The sequence below is a fragment of the Venturia canescens genome, chromosome 1, assembly GCF_019457755.1.
Source record: "Venturia canescens isolate UGA chromosome 1, ASM1945775v1, whole genome shotgun sequence".
In the NCBI taxonomy this organism is placed as follows: Eukaryota; Metazoa; Arthropoda; class Insecta; order Hymenoptera; family Ichneumonidae; genus Venturia; species Venturia canescens.
Genome location: NC_057421.1, coordinates 21,893,643 through 21,916,806, shown reverse-complemented (window position 1 = coordinate 21,916,806; position 23,164 = coordinate 21,893,643). Strand labels below are relative to the sequence as shown.

The window sequence follows — 23,164 nt, the reverse complement described above, 5'->3', positions numbered from 1 at the left end:
TAATTCATACATATGTATGTATGTACGACAGGATGTGTCACCGATGTTAAGGAAAAGGGTTGGGACACGTGACACGAAAAAAAACGATTCGTTGTCTCTCTCAAATTTGAGCTCTTCCATTTCCTCTTTCTCTTTCTTTCGCTCGCATGAAAGTGACAGACATTCGTATACAGACGTGTGTCCCCGGGTACGCAGAGTCTACGCGTATGTATTAAGCGAGTGCATCACTGAAATGATAATGAGACAAGATCCCGTTGCCGGTTCTTAGTCTCCTCCGTTGTCAGCAAATGAAAACGTGGTCAGAGCAACGAGCTTTATACCCGTACTGCATATACGTCCCTGCTCGCATTTATACTCGTGTATTTCTCAAACGTATGTTTATTCATATGCATTAAATGGGATGTTAATATGTATACAAATGTAGTTTACACGTATATACGTAAAAGTACGAGTATGAGTGGCCGCGTTCGCATTTGTATGTGTTTCGATGTCCTTTTATAAGAATGAGACAGAGTAAATTCAGCTGTCAACGAAGAGATGCAAAACGAGAGAAATCGGTGAAACGATTAAATGACACGCTCCATTTCAGCTATGCTCGATCCTTGAGACATTTTGTTCACTCTGCTTGCGCATAGCATCGCGACGGAGAAGCCCTTAAAGTAGTTCGGCCGTTATATGACTAGTCAAGTTTGCAACTACTTTATGTTGATTAATTTTAAGCCTGAATTATGAATAAAATTAATAAACACTTACATTGAGAATGTTTTTTTCGCAAGAATGTAATGAATGCTTTAAAAATATCGTAAAAGATTAAATTTAACTTCAACTTGACTAGTTAATGATCGAGTCGGTACCGGTGACACTTGAAATGCACGTAACCTAGGGAACATTTTTATTGCGCGAAAGAAAGTTTATATCGGTGCAATGGCACCGAGAAAATGGAATGGTCAATTCATTTTAAAAGAGCGAAGCTACTAGACGAATGAAAGCACGTGAATCAATCTCAATAATAAATGACATTCGCTCTCGACACGTCAAAAACTAGATTTTTCATGTTTTCTTTCTTAAAAGCCCCGTAAGATAATGTTTTTTTTTTTAAAGGAACGGAATCTGTGATAAATTTTTTTCACGATATAAACTTGTCCGAAGCTCCAACACCGTACAATTTTTTCACAATTAATATTATTGTGAGTTCTTTCATAGGGTATCATGTTAAAAACTGAAAATTGTAAATGAAATAATTCAAAATTTTGCACCGTAAGAGACCCCGGAACTGTGCGCTTCACGTTATGAGGAGACCTTAAACTGTTATTTACCGCAAAAAAAGTGGACCTTCACCGTACTTTATCGAAAGGCCGAAATACTTAAAAACGGAGAAAACGTTCTGGAATCAGACCTCGAGAAGTAGAGAAATTTTATGGAGTATTGATGAAAAAGAATTCTTAAATTACACCACATAAGACACTCGCGATTGCGAAAATGTGGTGCCAAAATACAAAAAAAGCTCGAGGTTTGTAGAAACGGTTGAATAAATAAACGAATGTGTGCCAAGGAATGTGTCTTTTTCATTTATCCTGAGAACAGTCTCAGGATTGCTGCGAGTGTTTTGAGCCTGTATGTGCAACAAGTTAACACCTAGTGCTGCCAGGGATTACGTGAGATTTCGAAGTTTGTGGAATCCCCCGATCTTGCAAGGTCTCAAAAGGCAATTGCGAGTCCGCGATAAAGTTTTATGAGACAAAAATTCGAGCGGGAAAATAAAAAAAGTAGCAAAAATCAAAGTTTGAAAAAACCGTCCGATAGTATCATTTACTTAAATTGAAATAAAGTCATTACGAAATCAAGTTTCAATACATTGATATTAATTTCGAGATATTCTTCGATTACGATCGAAATAAATTAGATTTTAGCTGTAAATAAAGTAACGAATAAAAAACAAGTGAAAACAACGAGTGACGTGTGATAGAAAGGATCGTACGTATCGGCAATAACATCGAGTGTATACACGAGGGACAAACGTGATATTTTTCTTCCTTCGATTCACCGTTCGTGAACCAACGTCGAGGGCGTAAGGTGCTCAAAGATACGAAATCCTCGAATGAGGTGTACGCGAACGTATATTTGCTCAAGAGATGGTTAAACTGACGAGAAGTGAGCAAAGACGTGCGAGATAAAAAACATCCTCGTATTTTTTTTTCTCTCCCTTTTTCATTATCTTGCTCGGTAGATTTTCTCGCGCTGCTCTGTCACTACGGTAACGTTTGGCCACGACTTCTGAACAAATTCACGTCAAAGTCGTCGACCCGAGGAGGAGAAGAAGGAGGACGGGAAGAAGAAAACAAGAAAATGGTGAGCATGAGATCTCAGAGATGTGTGCCCACAGAGCATTTATCTCAAGATGATAAAAACATTTTTGATAAGAATTATCGTGACCAGGTGAGATAAAACTTGAAGCAATTGAACTTACTCGTGTCCCCTCGGAGAGCAAAATTATAAGGTTTAATTTGGACCGAGAAGGGAATAAAAGCAAGACACTTGAGTGTAATTTTGACAAGCGAAATATCAAAAGTCGAGGAAAAATTTTTCTTCCGAAAAATTCAAAAAATTGACAGCAGAAAGCGTTGGTTTCTCCGGGTGGCGATAGAGCAGTTTATAAACTGCTTCAAGGAGACGAATACGCAAATGGGGCAAAAATTCTCAGACGTGGCGGACTTCACCATGCGCTGAGTTATTTAAAAGATTTTTTTCGATCCAAGCGCAAGAGCAAAACTGAAGGAAGAGCCGGTCGGGAGAATTCAGAAGCTGTAAAACTCGTCTGCTTCCGTTCCACGGGGTGTTAAAGATATTACGAAAAACAAAAAGAAGAAGAAGAAAATAAAAAGATGAGAGAGCGAGGCGAATATAAAACGAAGCAAAAGCGAGTGAGAACCACACGCTGTGCCAAAGGCACTCGGGGTCGTCAGCGAGTTTTTTCTAGCTTTTTTCATCTCACTCACCTTCTCTTTCTAGTCTATATATCAATCAGAGCAGAGACTAGTACTAAGCGAGAAAATGTTTTCGCGACTTGTCGCCGTGGCTGAAGGATTTGGTGATTTTATTCTTCTCAGTCCGCATGATATTCCGCGAAACACGTGCTTCTTCTAAAAATACGAAAAGTCCGCTCCGGTGGACGAAAAAAGGGAGCGAAACGCGCGGAAATCTCGCAGCCAAAATAACGGCACGTGCGGAGGAACGCAACGCATCGAGATGACACGGATTCGCGCATCCAAACCCCCGCAGTTACGCCCTTTCGCTTTCTCTCATCGTTGTAACAAGGACAACAATTTGTATGGGACCGCGTGTGTGCGCGGGTGTGTATGTAACACTGGGCGAAACACGTCCGGTGAACAAAGGAACGACTATAAACTAGACGTTCTATAAACCAAGAGACTTATAAACCGCCTCGAACCGGAGCTTTGTGGCGTATAACGAGTGGACTGAAATTCAAAGGAGTCCCTCCGCCGCACACACGCTCTTGGCATTCCCGCCCTTTGTGCTGTGCTCTCCCTCGCGCATAACATATTCATGTTTTCCTGGATTCGGGTATAAAAGATCGATCGGAGTCGTGTGACGGAGTATTTCCCCACGGATTATAGACGACTCAATTTTTTCCTCCACTTCGAGCTCCGGAGCGAGAAGTAAACAGTTTTCATAAGCTGCTGCTTCCCATAATGGAGAAAAAATTGTCTTCAGTTATTGCTTTTTGAGGATTTAATCAGAGCGGAATTCGAAGCCAGTTATAAATGCGATGAACGACGAAGCGAAACACCGAATGAATTAGTTATAATTCAGTCGGGCAGTTTACTGCTGGGAATTAACGCGAATATATATCTTGAGAGTGAAGTAAGTACTACAAAGCGCCGTAACAATAACTCTGGCCGAAGGAACAAGGCGAACTGCCAGAGAAGCGTCATTATTTCGCGGGCAAGCTCAGAGTAGAAGGAAGTGAAGGAAGTACAAGTGTCCGGTGGGAGTATGAATAGGCGATGTGGGAGAGCAATCGAGCAAGAACGCTCCAGAATAACCTGGAAGCAATGAGAAATACGGGGGACGAGAGAAGGGAAGAAAAAAAATGGAAAAAAGAATCTAGAAAGGACGAAAGAGAACAGAGAGAAACAGGGACGAGGAACGGAAAGAACCGGAGGAAGATCGAAAACTGACCAAGCATAAAATTAAATTCGACCCTCACCCCCTGCACACTCGGTTGCAGCAGGAGAATGCACGAGGGACTACCTCAAAATAGGATCTTTGCCTAATTCTTATTCAACTTCCAAATCTCCTCTTCTCCAGTGGCGAACACGACTCTCGCTATTTCAATCCTATTATTCCGTTCCCTCCGAAACACGTGAAGTCTACGTTTCGCATTAAAACGATACAAAAACATCGACATTGTGGAGGAAACATTCTCGGATCGTTTCCTCCCCCACAATTATCACGATTCTTTCGAATAATCTCGTTGAGGCAAGCTTCGATACTTGCTCACACTTGTTATAGTGGAAATCTCACGTTCAGCCACCCTGTAGAAGTGAAAATAAGGCGGGGGTGCGCCAGGATGTAATCTACGATGCTTCACACTCGATTAATCCAGCACGTATGCCCATTTTATCTCGCTCTAATGGGCATGCACCACGTGTGTAACGTAACACTCGAAGGGCCGACCTAATACCCGCATTTACATACGTATACAACCAGGAATTACATTCGTGCAGATGCGTCATGAATGTTTGTGCATTTTCCGGAGTGCTGCCTAATTTTGTCGAATTCGGGCCTCGCCCTTTCTGTGAATACATCGAGCATTCAGTTCGCGTTTGTGTTATTTTTGGCACTGCCAGTAAAATATCCTTAAATGAGGAAGAAAATAAGTTCGTTGCTATTGAGCTTCCCCCGTGGGAGAATTGCAAATAAAGTGAAGTGCTTTTCGAAGCTAATTCTTCCAAATATGTTGCACATTTGAAAAAATTCAATGGCACAAGCAGATAAGTGATGGCCTGTAAAACTAAGCATAACCAACGTGTATACACGTTTGAAATATTCGTTAAAAATTATGAAAATTACCCCACGATCTCGGCCACTTGTAAATATCAACACATCGTGAACGTTCGATATTTATGTGTACCCTGTACCCTGAGATTACACGTACGAGAATGAAAAACACGTTTTTCACGCTTCGCCAGTGCGACCAGCGATACACACGTAGGCATAATTACAACTTCATTAGCACCCATTATTCAAGAATAAACACCTTTATTGTGTATATTGAGAGTTGGTGCACGACTTTTTTACATCGTCGAGGAAAGGGAGGGGAACGGTGGAAAAGAAAAAGCAGGGAGTTAAAACGAAAGAGAAAAAAGCGCTTGTTAATGCGTCGCGGTGGTTTGATTGATAGAGGCATGTGGCACGTTCGATTCTCCTTTTTTGAAAAAAAATAGGATTTAGACGGTAGAACGCTGCTCCGTTAGATCGAATGATATTGGAAAATAAAATGTATCGAAACTTTGTATCGATGTTTGAGTCAGATTATACGTACGTGAAGTACACAATTCGAAGTTGAAATTTTTTGGGATGTTATCTTTTCGGAGATCGATCAATTACGCTGTTCTCGTTCGACCTTCGTTTTGCTCGCTGCTCTAAAATCCGTGCGGTTAGTGTCGATGATGAGGAGAGTGAAATAAAAATGAATTCTACACTTTCTTACGGATTTACTGTGGATTTTCATGCACGGGGCATTTCCATATTTATATAGGAAACTTCAAACTCATTTGCGATGCCGTATGAAGCGAGAAAAACAAACTTTTTGTGCTACGCTCTTCCTATGAATTTTCTACGTACTGTAGATATTACTTTTAATTATACGAATGCACATGTGGACTTTGATCTTGCTCTCTCAGTTACACGAGCAAATATCGCGCCCGCGATGATGAGAAAAAGAAAGAACGAGTTGATGCACCCACGTCTGTGTGCGCGTGTTCGTCTGTGCACGAGAGAAAAAAATGATGCAAAAGAGCCCAATGATTCATTTGCATATAGCGCGAAGACTTGCTATGGGGTAAAAGAGATCGCGGCTGAGAGAGAAAGAGGAAGAAAGCCGCTCGGACTCATCTCTCGTATCGCGATAAATAAATTATGGCTACTCGCGCTCTCTTGAGCGAGAACGGAAAGCCGCCACGGCGATTACTCTGCTGTACATACGACTCAGATTTTACATACTCTTATCCTTCCTCTCATCCTTTTTTATGCACTGTATATATTATAAAAGGCAGTAGGAATACATTTTTTTCACGTGCATGTGCACTAGGGTGATTAAAAAAAGTATATTTTTTTTCCTCAAAGTCGCAAATACATAATGAAAAAGTAATTGTCTCAAAGGGCCATCTAAACAAATTTTTAGAGGTGGTGCCAACGACGTTAAAATTTTTGTTTCTTTCTCAGTGAAAAACGACGATAAAAAAGATCGATTGTTCGGTGTTGGTCTGCTCCAAATAACAAACGATTCGCTTTGTTTCGCATTTTAGCATATCATGAAAACATTATTTTCTCAAATTTCAATCACTTGACAAATTTTTTGGATGTGAGGAGTGAAATGAAAAATATACAAATTCCATATGCATATTGTGTAGTCAATTGACGTAGCAGCGACGCTCTAATTTAGCTGCTACTTGATTGCCGACAAAATTCAGCGCCCGATTTTCCGGTGGCTTTTGAGCGGGCGAAGCAGGCTCAAATGATCTTTTGCTATAAAAATTGAAAGTTTCGAATTGCTTTTATTAGAATTTGCCGAAAATATAAAACGTTCTCGGATTTCATTATTTCTTTTATGCTCCGTATTATGTGAGAAAAAAGTTGGCTTCGCGAATCTATAAGAAGAAGGAAAAGTCCAGCCACACCAAATGAGAAAACACACGTTTTCAATTGTTGCATCGAATTAGTCTCGACTTTTTTTCAACAGTTTTATTGACAGCGAAGAATTTATGGAGTGATTCATATCCTGCGAACGGTGAAGAGATAACCGAACATTTCCGAGTTTCTAATCGGTGCGGTAGTGCGAGACAACGAGAAGAAAAAAATGATAGCACACCGACGACGCGAGCCTCCTTGAGAACGCGCTGGATTTTCGATCGAATCGCGCGAATCACAGAGTGCCACGTTTCTCGCGCCTCGAATCGCGCTCAGCTGTATTTTCTTCGTGGTAGGTCCGAATACATGTTCTCGAGTATCGCGACCACCGCCAGGCTATGAATCCCATGCAGGTATATCTCTATAGAATAAAAGCTTACGAATATAAGATGCACACACGTGCCCGAGATACAATGTGGCATGTGTCCCTACAGGCTGTCTCAGGAGGTTAAACCTCGAGTTGCCTGGAACCAGTAGAACGTACGATTCGTATAATTGAAATGCATTTCATTATTTTTCATTTAAAAACTCCATCGTTCGATCCCGATAAGCCAGCAACGTTTCATCGATTATACGAAAATCAAAATATTACACGTTACAAGCGCTGGTGCGTTACTCTCAGTTCAATAAATAGTAAAATAACACACCTGCGCACTTGAATCTCTTGCGCAGTGAACCAGAAGTCATCAATAATATTTCCGGCGGATATTACCAACAGAAAATGGATTTTCCGCTGACGATGAGTTTCGGGGCTGGAGGCGCAGCCAACGTCGACATTTTTCATTAGAAAATTTTCGCTCCGCGAGACACCTTGTATAGCGAGGTTATATCTATACGAGTTTTACAAAATGCCGATAATGCCTGTTCACGATATTGAGGCGAAGGATATTAAAATTCCTGCACACATCGTACACTTCCCACCTCTTTATTCCTCCTCGATCTCGCTCTCTCGCCCCCTTATATTCACCTTCATCTCAGTGTCCCCCCGCGGATCAGAGATTGAAGTTTCGTGGCTCGTGGATGACGATCGAGCGAGCAACGTGAGCACGATCGGACGTCGAGAAGCGCATTTTTTCATTCATCATGCGTCGCTGCTTGGGGGGTCCGCGCGATATCATCTTTCCTCGGACTTCGCGTATGCACTCGCGCAATTAATAAACACGTGTAACTCGAATTGATCTCAAGTCTCTTTCTCTTACCGAGGCGCATTGAAGACGAACTCAACTCTCGTCATCTCGGAGGGTACGAAACTTTACAGGCTTTTTGAATCGACCGCAAGTCCTGAAAGTTCATTTCTAATCGATCGAAATTTTGCGATCTTTTTTCAATATGAGAATCTATCAGATTCTAGAAACTCGGTAAGAGCATCGAAAAATAGGTTTCACCGATAGCGTACTTATCTCCCATCTATTTGTAAAGTGTGTCGTCGGCCACACGCGGAAGAATTTCGTTCCGCCGCTGCCTTTTTCTTCCCACCTTATAAGTGTGATACGGCAAGGTGGCAAAGTGGCTCGGGACTCGATATCGATATCGAGAGAAAGAGCGAGGATAAAGTTCGCGAGGAAACCGAGCGGGCGTACGTGTCTTTCTGCTCGTTCCTTTTCGCCCCATTTCGTATTCAGCTTCCTTCTCGCTCGCTATCCGTATATATACACGCGCGAATAAACTTCTACGTAGAGACGTCTCTGATTAAACCGCAGCGCACACTACGCCGGCATGAAATGTGTACGCACAGGCGGTTTCCTTGTGCGGCGGGCGTTCGTAAGCGCGAAAAGTCCGATAAGAAAGCACGAAGCCACACGCCTCTCCTCCCGAACTCGTTGCGGCGACGTGCTGTCTCTCGCGAGCCAAAGAGGCGTTGTCCCTGTCACTTCCCATTCGCTGTACCGCGGTCGAGTTTCCACCGCAGCTTACGTGTGCCCAGATCTCTGCTGTGGTACAAGCACCAACAGTAATAACTAAATAAATACAAATCGAGAATCATCATTTTTATCTCTGTTTTTCCGGTTTTCATTTGGATGATCGATCGAGAAAACGACGCTCGTCATGTCGATGGAATCAATGTTTAATGGATCTCGAACTTGATTCGATATTACGGAAAATTTCTCGGATGACGTTCTACACGCGCGGGCTGTTCGAGGCACGAAGCGATTCGAAAGAAAAAAATCAGTATCGCGCATGGTTATTTCGACAAAAAATCTAACAAGTCGTTAGCTCGATATTATCGAATTCACCGGCAATCATAATTTTCCACGCTAAAACTTGGATCGTTAGCCAGAGCACTTTCTCTCGAAGAACTCACCTCGATTTTCGACACGCGCTTTCTCCGCTTGGATTTCAGTATCTGTAATAAACGGTTTTGTTACCGATCGATGAAAAAGTGGTAAAGTTCTTATTATACATTTATTAGCTGGAAGATCATCTTGGCAAAGGTTTTAACTGATGGAAAGCTGCCGGTTCAGAAAAGACGTATCTTCCATAAAAAAAAGAAGCAATTGTTCCATATCTTGGGAGAAAAAAGTTTCGGATTTAATCGCCAAGGGAATCTGCATCGAGCAGCGAAATTGGCGTTATTTATGGACCAAATAATCGAATCGAACAGCGTCCCAGAGTAATCGAAGGGTCGTAATTTTCATACGTTGCCGTGATTACGCTCATCACCCCACTGACCATTGATATAATCGCTCAACAATTTTAATTACGAACCGATCGCGATTCAGGGAAGCAAATATAATGCACGAGCATTGCTTGCTGTAGGTATAATTATATATTTAAAAAAAAATACGCGCATACACGCGTCTGTCTTATCCTTTCGAAATCAGCTGATGAATCGTTTCGTCTCCGTTTAATTCCCTTGCGGAGACGATTATTGAGCTTCCCAAATGATTAATGATCGATGAATCGTTTCCTGGGTGACCTTATCGCAGGTCTATAATCTTGAGGGTTGTAACAAACGCTTGTGACGAGGCGAGAAAGAAAAAGAATTTCTCCAAGGTCACGTCTCGTACTTTGCTTCCTCCTCGACGTCATCTCGGACGCGTCAATATGTATACACTCTCTTCGATTAGCACGAGAATTACGTCAAGCGAGGAATCTCCTTGAAAAATGCCTCGAACCGGCTGGAGCGATCGAAACTTTCATTTTGTTTTGCTTTCGCACGTTTTTTCACGAATATCACGAAAAGGATTTGGTGAGATGTAAGATATTCAAAGTTTGGATAAAATATTTTATCGTCGGACGAAATCGGCACGTTTCAGGTCGAACTAATTGAGCAGGATTCCCAGTCTTCTAAAGAATCATAAGTCGACGACGGAAGAATAATAAATAAATTGATTCGTTCACAAAAACAGCGTAATTGGTTCCGCGAGAAAATATTGCCAAGACAATTAGCATAAAAAAACGATAAATTTGAGAAAATCTATCGCATCCGCGTGTTTGGTTTGAGTTTAAAAAGCTTTGATTGGAATATCGTCGCAGAATCGGACAAATTTCATGTACATCGTAAATTTCATGGGAACGGGGGCTCCGGTGCGAGAAAGATCTTGTTCGCAATCTACGTGAAACGTTTCTCCCTAAGATTGAGACGTAACAAATATGTCTCGTCCGGAAAGAGCGCGACGAGAAAAAAGAGTTCGACCAATATAAGTATAATAGAAAAGATGAGATGCGAAAGATAGAGGGGGATGTGGAGAGATGGGCTGTAACGATAAATGAAAAATGGTGCGAGAGAACGTTGCATGCATTGACGGTTAATTTTCGTTCCAAGCGTTAAATTTCTTTCTAACCATCACTTTCGCGTTGTCCCGTTCATTATTAATTCTCTCCAGGCATACTGTGCATCACATAGGAAAACAATATTCAGCCAGGCTGAAAAATCCTTGTGCTTTTTTTACTCCGAGCAAGAGTAAGATGTCGACACGCATATATTTGGGTGGCACACAAAAAGGAGGGTGCGCACGCGATCCCGAAGAACGGGTCCGGCCCATTTTGTTCGTTTTTCGGGGCTAGAAGACACGCCCCGCTGCTCACGTGTGCAGCAATAATAAAAATAACGATAGGCATAGTGATTTCAAAAATGTTTAAACGCGGCCTCTGAAGACGCGAGTACTTTCCAGCGTGTACACTTATTTGCCTCCAAGTGCACGAACCACGAGTGTTTCATTCGCTTCTTACTCGCATTGCAATCTCTTTCTCTTCAAAAATATATTTTATCATGTTTATTTTTCGCAAACCCCCGTCGTACTCAATCCTCCATAGCGCTTTGGATCTCTCCTGCGGATAAGCCTCCATAAACACATAAATACGTACGCACATACAATCTGCTTGTGTGTACGCAGTTCACGAACGCAAATTTGACACGTAAGTGTGCGTTTGAGCGTGTGTTATTGCGCGTGCACTCTTCTACCCACATGTGCTCTGCTCTCTTCTCGGGCGGAGGGGCGTTCGAACTGACGAGGCTCTCGTGCCCATCAGAAGACTTTTGCACCGTGGTGCAAAGATCCCGCTGAAAAGGCAAAAACCCGTAATCCAAGAAGTGAGAGAAAGACGGAAAGAGATGCAAGAGGGAAGAGAAAATAGCGCTCTTAAAAGCACGAGGAAAGGAGAGAAAAGAGAGAAAAATAAAGGAAGGGAGACGCAAGAAAGGCGAACGAGAGAAAAAACGGAGGCTGTATCTAAAATACTCGCGGGTACGACCCTGTACCTTCCATTGTCCTCTCGCTTGCTATTCTTCCCTCGCGTAGGAGAAAACAACGAGGAGAGTGGAAAAAGATGTAAAAAACGAGGGAGTACACCGCGGATTTATGCCGAGACCGGAATTATAATAAGAAACATAATAATCCTAAGAATAATAATAATAATAATAGTAATAATAAATTCAGCGTGTACTTGGCAAAAAGAATGGCGTACTGCAGGGCAAAGGGTGCCCGGGGCACGTGTCCCCCTCCTTAAAACTTGCGAGTGAACATGAATACAAAGGGGGTATTGTGCCCTTCTGTTCGCCTCTCGTTGACTAATAAGCCGGGCACTGTTTCATCGTCAATGTTGTGCGTCATGAAACCCGGGGAAAAACCATAATCTGCGTCCCTGTTCATCTTTTTTTGTCAAATGGCGCTTCCTGCCCATTACTTTATCGGAGTTTTCTTAGTCGAGAAACACACCTGACAATCCGTCGAAGGTTTCTTCTATCAGAAAATTTCTTTTTCTCTATCCATGATTTTGTCTCTTGGAATATGCGCCCCTTTACCATACTCTTTTGTCTAACACTACGAACTCGCTGCTTTCCTTCGTTGTTTCGTTATCTAGCGGATTATCTAGTGGCGCGTGAGAGATAACGGAAATGAGGAAATAAAATAGAGGAAAAAGTGCGCTGTGTACTGGCAACGCTCCTGTCGTACCTGAGGGGCAGACATCGTTCATGGAATTCCGCAATCTTCGTTGGAGATTACACACTCCTTGGAATAGATAAGTTCAAGCGTTAAGGATCGTTCGGGCACGGATATCGGATCGATCGGTTGCGATCGATGAACAGATCGAGCCAAAATTTTGAAGTAACAACATTTTTTACGGAATAATTTCTCTGAATTTTGTCGGGAATTTTCTACTGATCGAGGCCTTCTTTTAAAAACAGTTTTATTTCCTCGTTAAATTCTTCCCTGAAAAAAAGCGGGGCTCGGTTTTCAGTTAGGGACAGATAAAAACGTCAAAAACGAAGAAGTTATGACATGGCACATGGTAAATCGACTATAATTTTTCTGCTTATGGCTATGCAACGGGATTCGAAATTAATGTAGCAGATCGAGCGTTTCACTCGATGAGGCACGAGTTTCTATTGGTCATAAGTAAGAAGCTCGTCGGGCCAGCTAATTACGAATCGAAGAATTTTTATTTCATTGACCGATCTATCATACGAGCGTCGATAGATTTCACGTCGAAGATTGGACGAGTCTCTGGAAGTGCGTATCTAGTCTATGTGAGATCCAGACTTAGTTTCAAAGATTTATGTTGAATTTGAATTGACTTGATGGAAAAATGTTGCCGCTTATCTCCGGATATGTACGCTATTCGCTCGTAAACACGTCAAAAAATTACAAGTCGCTCTAATTCAAACAGGAGTTAACATTTTCAATCGATCCCCGAAGAGTCGTAAAAAAAAGCATCAGCCGCCCAACACTTTCGTTGGAATCTAACAAATTTCTGCGTCAAGCTTCAGAAACTTCAAGCTCCCTTGCTTTCTGCAAAGTATAAATATTTCAACGTTCCGTTTTCCCCCGCGGAAAAAGGCATGAAAAAAGGAAAGACGTGCACAACGAGACGCGTGCAGGCCTCTTATTAATCCACGTAACGATTTAATTAGCTTGGACAGATGAGTTTATACCGCATGATCATAAGGAAAATCAAAATATAAACATAAACCGAAGAACATATCGAGTCGTCTTGTTTACATCCGAGCAATAAGAAATAACAGTCATTTTACTACGAGGCCCACTCGCAGAAGGGGAATTTACAATTTGCAGCGAAATAAGGCTCTCGTCCAGCGTTACGGTTCAGGCATGCAACTTTTAACCCTGTCTCCATAAACTAAGGACGCGGTGTAATATTCAGAAATTTCTCGTGAAGATACTTTGCAGCACTTGAAAAATCGAATCATTTTTTTCGTAATTATGTGCGAGGATTCGCAGATGAAGGAATTTATGGCTTTGGGTGGAGAAAGAGTGTGGTAAAAGTGATCAATTGCTAACGTTTTGATGCGACAAAAATTGATAACTAACAGCAGCAATGTGTAATCACTTTTGCTCTGACGTGACGAAAAGTTCGCGAAGAAAAAACAGTTCCGTTAGTGAAAAATTCCACTTTTGAGATCTGTCAAACGATTTTTAAATATTGGACAATTTCTGATCTCAAATTCCGTTTTCGGACTACTCTCAGGGCCAAAGGAAATCATGAGTTCTTGAGCTGTAAAGCACTTTGTTCGAATTAATACGCGGAATATTTTCTAGTGTTTGCAACAAGAAACTCGAGAATAGAGCTCGGAGATGCTGAGAATAGCAGGGAAGAGGTGAGGCGAGTGAGTGGCCTGGGCTGCCTTGCCGCAGGCGAGAAAGTACCATGCATACATGCTGGGTGTACGCAACGTCTCTCGTTGTGCCTGTTTGCGTAGAGCAACATCTTTTTCAATAGAGATGTCAACGAATTTAGTAACGAATATTCTGCAGATGGGAGCCAAATCGATCGTGAAAAGCTGCTTAAAAAGACGCCTTTCAATTTCCAATTAGAAAGCGTGCGTTTGAGCTCGGCTTATTTACCGTTCGAACAAAGTTTCCTTACATTACTATTAGTACACTTTTACACAAGGTTGCCTTGTATCCAGAACTTTTACAAACATTACGAAGGTCCCTCGATGAGCATGAAAAACTGAGTGCGATTTGCAAAAAAAAAAATGTACCCGAGGACTTATGAACGTGCTCATATTTACGTGGCGAAACGAACGAACTTACATCCGGATCTTCTTCAATCTCGAGCTCAATTTTTGCACGGTTTTCTCACGTCCATTGGAGGCTGTGCGAACACCTTCCTGTGTGAAACCAGCTTAATTGTTACGTAATGCTGCAAAATCATTGTACTTTCAAATTTGTAGTTCAAGATTGTATTTATACCTATGAACGTTGAAAAGAGCGTTCGCGTTGAATATACTGGAGCATAACTCACGTGGGCATTTGTTTAGAGAGTGCAACTCGGTCGCGGCAATAAAATCGCGACTGTAAAAACAACAGCGTTGATTCTCGAAGTACTGTTTGAATTCTTATATAATGTCTCATTAGCCTTGTCCGTATTGTATAATATGCGCGGGTTTGTTGAACTAGGATAAAATCTCGAAAAAAATATGCTCGGCATTCGCTGTGAGAGTGATCGGAATCTGCAGAGGAATTACAAGAGAGATGGAAATTTAAAAAAAAAACCAGCAGAAGGTCATGACTTGGGCCAATTTGGCCCAAGTCATGATCGCCGAACAAATGAATAAACAGATCGATGGAATTCGTAACGCTCGTGCACGAAACGATTTTCTTAAGAAAGTCTTGAAATTTACTCAGAGTTTAAATGGGCGGTCGACTAACACGCATAGCAAATTTTAAAAGGTTCGTCTTATTGGTTATTGAGATAAACGTGTTTAAATATGAAGAAAAATACACAGGGGTATAGGGACTATGCGTAAAAAATAGTTTATCTTTCCATATAACGAAATTCTTACGAAGTTTATGAAAATGTACACAACAACAATGAAGTATATAATGAAGGTCTGGGAGAAAATTCAATTTCTTTTTGGCTTGGGCCATTCCTGTCATAACCTTCTGTCATTTTATTAACACCTTTCTCTTGATCCATTTCCCATTGTGTTTTCCCTTTGCCCTCTCTAATGCGATTTTTTGCATAAAAAATGTATTTACAATTTCGAATTAGCAACTCTGACATTAATTTGAAGTGATATTATATCTTCAATTAGGAAGTAAAATTTAGACCCAATTTAGACACCCATAAAACACGATCCTTCGGGCAGGTTTAAGGTAGACCATCTACCTTAAGGAATCGCTCATGTTCGGAGGAAAGCAACTCGTATGAGAGAGATCAAGATAGTCAGCAGGCACCCCCGTATATGGGATCTTCGTTACAGCGTCACTCAACGAATACGATATAATATATGCATCCAAGCGTGACTCTACATGGTGTCGCGGATATCGAATCACATAATCAGAGAAATGAAAGTTCCCGAAGTATAGGAACAGATTTGAGAGTTATTTTTCTAGTTCCAGTGCATCGTTGTTTGATTTATTGATTCAAATTATTCAAGCTGTTTAAACGTGCAAAATAATCGCGTGAAAAGACATTCTGCTTGAGAATTCAAGGGTTTCCGAACTGCGTGGAAATTTTCAATGAATTTTTTGCCACTCGTTACCTACGAGTGTATGAAAATTGGTGCTCTGCTCAACGACAATTGACCGGTGAATATATTTCATACGTTAACTCTCTTGTTCCACCGAATTGGAGGCATTAAAAATTTTCGATTGTGCCGAAGCAACGTTCAAATGTGAATATGATCGTCGAAGGAGAGTGAATACTCAATAAAACGAAACAGACATGCAAAACGATCAAGAGAAAAAGAGACATTGAAAATGGTCTCGAAAAGTGAATCGGCGGGAGTCCCGAGTGGTACAAAAGGGCCCAGGAAAAATAAAGTGTGCACGGACGCGATTGAGAGAGGAAGAAAACAAGGGAGAAGAGAAGAAAAAAGCCAAAGATCACCTCTTCGCTTCGACGAGTCCTCGATCTTTTTATCTTCCCATTCTACGCTTCTTTTAAACTTCTTTTGGCTTTTAACAGCTAGGGCTCGTGATCGAAAGGATCCAGAGAAAAAAAATCGCGAGCACGAGCCTTTCGGTACCCCAGATGCCGAGCACGTGTGTGACGTATTACGATTCTTTTTCGTGTACGGTTTCACATTTTTGTCTCTTTCCTTTCGTATTTTGTTTCGTATTTCTCTCTCTCTCTCTCGAATAGCACATTGGCTCTGCAGATCTTGAAAGTAAATGGGCAGTGTTCGGCCTTGAAAAATTTAAATCACTGCTCTTTAACTTTCTCTCTTTCTCTACACCACCCGTTTGTTTTTTTCTCTCTTTGTATAGCCAGAGAGACGCAGTCAGGGCGTGGGTGAAGTTCTCAAACTGGTTTTACCTGGATTATAAGAGGATGATGATGATAATGATGATGATGATCGCGAGTGCGAGCCAAGCGGAGGCTGGAAGAGGACAGAAGCTGCGGTGGAAAACGAGAGACCCGGCGAAGCTTGAAAAATATGAAATAGAAATGAAACGAAAGACTGAGACGCGTGGAGGGAAGGAAGCGAAGGCGAAAAAAGACAGAGATTAAATGGCAAATCCATGGAGCATTAAACGAGATTCAAGTCCGAGAACGAAGCAGAAAAAGTTGAAGAAGAGGACAAAACTCGGTTATAAATTTGAAGACTCGTTCTGCTTCTTCCTTCTCTTTATATGGAAGCAAAAAATACACGAGCTCTCATTCGCTCTTCCACGCTGCGGTGCTGCGATCATATGCGGGCGCTTGTATACGTATAAACGAGGAGAGAAAAACGAGATCAGCAGGCTTCTCGCGGTGTTACTTTAATCTAGACGATAAGCTACAATCTCGTATGATATGAAAGAAAATGAAAATTGACAAAAAAGAAAGGGAAGGTCCACTGTTTATTCATGCGGAATTATATTGATATTAATATCGGTCTTTAAAAGACACTCAATAAACTACTGATGTATTCAAAGCTGAATCATAAACTTTATTCGTCTACTGAGTTTTCCATTTCAAAGATAAAATGTTAATTTTCGTGACTATCATTTTAAAAAAATAAATTGCCCCCATAATTCTTGATTTATATTTGCAGATTTTTCATCTTCGTGCACACTTTCGTTTGAGATTCATTTCTGTAAAGAGGCGTTCGTCGATATTTTAAATTCATTGAGCATAAAATCATTGAAAAATGCAAATTTATCAGGCTCAAAGTCCGTGCTCGACTAAGCAAAATAGAAAAACAGCAGCGTTGAGCAAAATATTGTATTTCTTTCTGAAATGCTGTTTTTATATCACTGTGGGGGACGTACACGAGGATGAAATGGGACGAAATATTAGAAGATTTCATCAGCTTCTTGCCGAAGTTTCAAAGTACAGGAAAGCCGAGAAGAACGGAAGCTTTGACATTCTCTGAGAGATTAGACGGGAGTCTTGGGAGCGCGAGAGCGTGATGAGCTGAGTTCGGAAGTACGTCACGTTGATTTTTTTGGGTGCGTGGAATTATCGGGCGTCTATTAGACCACACGCGAGAATCCTTAAGAAATATTTATCCGAAGACGCGATTGTTGTGATTATTCATATTATTTTTCCCACTTCACGAGCATAATCATCAGAGACGAATGACGATAGCAGGCAAGAAATTCTACGAAAATAACAGGAAACGTCGGAGCCGAGTACAAAATGGGAAAAAATATTTGTCGGATACACTAATCGTTTTTTCTTTCAATCGTGACCGTGAATTAACGAAACCGCCAAGAACCATTATTTCCCAGCCTCGAAAGCTTTCTGACATCAGTTTCGATGATCGTGATCGAAGTTCCTCCTTTCCATTACACGGAGAGGAAACCGCAAGACAGAAAAAAGGGAGAAGATGAAAATTCGTGGATAAGATCGTGGCACGGAATATTTTAAATCACAGTTTAAATCGAATTTCATAGTTTGACTGGAAAAATCTGGTGACACGTATTCCGAGGGCCTGGACGGATGGTTTTGGGTTCCCCGTCGCGAGCAACGCGAGCCACCTACGCTGGTACGTGGTTTTTTTACGTTCGAACATATTCGAACTGGCTCCTCGTCGAAGCCAAGAAGGATGGATGTGGGAGCGAGCGAGAGGGAAGGGAGAAGTAAACAATAGGGTCTGGTTCTGCACAGGGGTCCTCGAAAGCGATCGGGGGCCCCTCTTGAGTCGGAGGCCTGCTCGGAGCGAGCGAGAGCACAAAAACATGAGAAAGAGAGAAAGGGCCCCACCTACGTCCCTCGAGCCTCTCCGTTCCCTGAAGAGGGTACGAGAGAGCTCGGGCGACGTTGCAGTGGCGTAGGAGCGATACGAAAAGAAAAAAAATCAAAAATCACAAAACTAATGCATAAGCAGCAGGGACCCTTCCTCGGCCTCACAGAAACGCTTTGGCTAATGACCTTGAAAATGGATGTATTGCTCTGAAAAAGACGAATCCTCGCTCGAGATTAAGACCGAATTACAAATTTCGATTCGAACTGATGAATCAATTTATTATCGATCCTTATTTTTCATCGATTCCCTCATATATTTACTGTTGTATTGTGGAATTTTTGTAACTGTTACTGTCAATATTATTATCGAGCGAATGCATTCGGATTGTGGGTAATATATTATGTCTGCAGCCTTACGAAACTACCACACGGAATTCTTGAAACCCCGTGCCTGGCTTGCACTCTGCGACGTCGAATAACGTAATTCCCCACCCTTCCACCTTCCTTGATACATCATAGTTGTATATCCAGCACACTTGACTCTGCGCTCATGCCGGGCCCTGCGAGTGCTGTATTACAAAGTTACGGAGCGCAGAGAGATAACGCGATAAATTTTCGGGCCCGAAAACTCCAGAGTGCGAGAACATAACGTTAAATCAAATTTTCGAACGGAGACCTTCCTCCCTCTCAGTCCCACTTCTCTGGAAGCCTATGGGATGTTTCAGCTGGAAAAATAATGCTCCGGAGTGCTCTAAGAGATAAGCCTCTTTCGTGTTACTCCGCGGAATCGCAACGGATTATGGAAAAACTGGAAGAAAATGTGTCACATTATTAAATGCTCTGACAACATTTCCTCTACGCTTGGACCGTTTCGCTCCGATTTGATCGATCGAATTATTCTGCGACGACAGGATTCTCCGGGGTGAGAAAGCGACTGAAAAAGTTGCCAGACCGAAGGTGGGGCGGCCAAGAACTCCAATTGCAGTTTAATCATTAGTTCAGCTGTTCTGAATTCGCGTGGAGTGACCCGCATGTGCGCATACATTTTCGATGTAAATATCGAGTAGCATAATTGAGTTTCCTCTTGGTGTAAAAAGGCCTTGAGATCAGTCTCCGATGATATATGAATGTAATATACATAAATATAAATCCATGAATATAAATATAAACAGAAAGCTTCTCTCCGCTCGGGAGAGGATAAAAACCGCGTGAATAGTGCACCAAGGTCGGTGTGAAAGAGCGCTAAATTAATCGATCAACGATCTAGCGCGATCAGCATTGATCGCGTCGATATTGTATGAATTATTATTAATTATTAATGGACGCGATTTCGCACCAATATTTTTCTTGCTTATAAAAAACTATTAATGGAATACCGACTATGTTTTTTTATCTCTAGTTTTGTTAAAATTTTTCATTATTTTCATCGCCATTATTATTGTACATAACTTTAGAACGGCGCGAGTCCGGCACCATCCGCGTGAATCTCAGTTACCACCAATTAAGATAATTTGAGCTTGGTACAAGTGCTGTATCGTTAATCGACGTCCAGATAGGGCAGCACGAGCGTGCATGTAAGATAGTGACGAAGAGAGAGCGAGGGAGAAAGAGAGAGAGAGAGAGAGAGCGCAGGAGCAGCTTTTTTAAACTTTAAGAAGATCAACGAACTTCGGTGTCCCTTGAATTTATTAGAGTCAAGAAACGGGGGAATTTGCGACTGATTTATTGCTCAGCAGCAACGTTGCTTCACTTTAAATCACGATTTTTTTAATTATTATTGAAAGATACTTTGATCGAGTACTTTTCAGAGTACTCTTTCGATCGAACCCTTCGTTCTCTAATTCCCTGTTGTATATTCGAAGATACTGCAGCGTCAGTGAGAAGCTGTAAACAAAAATTGTGGAAGCAGGCTACGACGAATAAGTTTTGTTTGAAAAACAGAGTCGCGCGATTCGACGAATCGCCGCTTTGCGAAGAAGATATTGAACGATTTGTAAATAATATATCGTACGAACACATACGATCGAGAGGAAGAGGATATCGCAGAACTTGTTGGCGAATAATAATCCTCGATATCATCGCTCCGACCGATGACACACAGAAAAACTATATTTTTGTTTTGTTCAGTTTTCCCTCGCGCTTACTCAAGCGATATATAATTATTATCAATGGAGCCAGGCCAAATTGAGTCTTTCAACGAATATTGTACGCTTCTTATCTCCGTTACATCTACAAGTAACGACGCATTTTATCGGAATGCTCGATCTTCTTAAAGAGACAGCGAATAACGTCCGAGCTATCTTCACATTTCTTCCATCTCCGTACAGATATTTTCGTCTATCTCTCGCAAATCAAATATATTTTATATCTTTAATGTTTATTCGAAGTAGAAAGTTCAAGAGCCATTCGAATTTTCGAAAAATTTATTTCGATGTTGTTCTCATCACAAAATTGAGTTCTGGAATTTTTTCATTCTACAATTCCACGCGTGTGCTGATAGTTATGCACACTTTCAATTCGGCGCTGTTAGAGATTCATTTCCGTAATTCTGAATCGATAGTTTTTTACTAGATCTAGAGACGTCAAATTTTCGTAAAAGTTTTTTATTCTCAAGTCATCATCTTCCACGCCAGTCATGAATGATGAGAACAATTCGGTCATTTGTAACGACGAAAATATCACTGTCGTTTGATTTGGAAGGCTGGAAAACGATTTGGCCTGCGGTATACGCTGAAAAACGAGAAAGGGCGGGCTCACGAGCGCATGTGACAAAACCTCGGGCGGTTTGCTCCAAATTGGAGCATCGCGTCCAATTCGGAGCAAATTCATTGCGGAATATGTAGCGTCTCTTTCCATACACGAGATTGAATCAATCTGGAGTATGTCCATTATAATCATTTGATACTGTCGACCTCACGAATATTTAACGAAGCATCAACGATTTGGGAGGCAAGGAAAAGATCGAACGAGCAAATTTATTCGGAGAGGCTAGTCCAGTGGGAGAAACTTTGTGAATGAGAGATATACTCACCAATTGAAGCGTCAAAATATTAGGAAGTCGAAAAAACCGTGATGACTTGGTCCACCTCGTTGTTGCACATGATCATATCAAATTGAAATTTCTCCAACATCGATTAATCCTTTCCGGAATATTAAAATTGTATCCATCGATCACTCGGACTAAAAGTTTGTGTAATCGTTTTCAAAATCTCTTCGTTACCGAGCACGTGCTTAAAAAAATGAATGCAATCATTCGAGCAACTCGAATATCATTTTGTTCGAGCGTCGCTTTTGTTCACTGAGAGGAAAATTTGTTTACTCGAATTTTCTCTGTCACAGCATCAACACTTTGCACAATTTCAGGGAAACAACGATCGGATCATTTGTCAATCTCAATCGACAGGTTCCCATTCATATTGAATTCCCTGGGGAATAGTTTATCAGCTATTTCGTGATAAAGAGCTCTGCGGCCCCCGATATCTAGTTCATTTGCCCTTGTTGCTGCTTTCTCTACGTTTATCTTCAAAGCCTCTCATCACTCGAGCCAATAGGTTAATAAACAAAACGAGAAAACCGTCAAACGACAAAATCGTCGTGCGTCGAGCTTCGTACCGTGGTTAGGTACAGACTGAATACTCAGTCAATGCCCGGCTTACCCGAGAGCCATGAGACAACCTCCCGCCACTCACGCTCCGTCGTGGTATAACGTTGCCCGTCCCTCTTCCTCGCTCCCGAGACTCTTTACCGCACGCTCCGAACGCCGAGTTTCCAACGACGTCCGCCAGGTTGGCGCCAGCCTACGGGCTCCGAATCGGCTCTCGTAGGCACAGCTTCGCTTTCAACTTATATCGACCGAATGACGTTAATATGGACCACCGATTTCGTTGTTCATTTGATTCATATTTTTCAAACTTTTTCATCGCGAGTTCTAATCTTCGTTGGAATCATCATCGTTTCATGCTTGAATCGTTTCAAGTTCACGCGTCATCGTGCGTTGTTCCGATGCACTTTTTTCGTGGCCTGGTTTCTTAAATCGCGCATTCGCAAAGCCAATCAAACATATTTTTCAATCAAAATTCGGTGGCGATTTCTTCGACTACGGATTGTTATTTCAGTAATTCAGGTCAAACTATTTCTGATTGTATTTTGAATCTCGCTTGTTTGTCTTTCATGCTTTCTTCTCGATTGACCAACGAACGAAGTTCGCACTGGCGCTGCCTTTGAAACTCTGGACTAAATTACCGAAGCTCCGTTCAGCCTCAGTCTTTCTCCATCCCCGCAACCGTTCACGGATCCATTTAAAGGAAACTTCTATCCATGTGTTTACATTCGTTTTCTCGTCATAGGTCTTTGGAGACTCGATTTTTTGTCACAACAATAAAGTTGGTTGACGAATCGTGCTTGTTCCACGTATGTGACGAACGAAGCTTCTCTCCCCTCCAAAAATAACGGTGCACATTTGAAATGATGAAAGATCTGAGCAGTCCATTTTAGCACCAATTAATCGATGCGATCGAGTATTTCTCGTTCTCGACGAGATTCCCCCTCACCTGTCTCTCCGTTCTTCATCTCTCGGCGACTCTCATCCCCTCAGGGGTTGTAGCTGATATAAGGGTAACAAAACTCGACTCGCTCTGCCAATCGCGGC

General features: G+C 41.7%; 1 protein-coding gene across 2 annotated transcripts in view; it reads right to left on the bottom strand.

Moving 5' to 3' along the window:
• Sema5c (Semaphorin 5c) overlaps positions 1-22,154 on the bottom strand; it is an 85,467-nt gene extending 63,313 nt beyond the window's left edge. For both annotated transcript variants that reach the window (XM_043410916.1, XM_043410926.1), the window contains exon 1: positions 21,548-22,154. The gene's annotated coding sequence lies outside the window, so the exon portion shown is untranslated. The remainder of the gene's footprint in view (positions 1-21,547) is intronic.
• Positions 22,155-23,164: the final 1,010 nt, after the last annotated feature.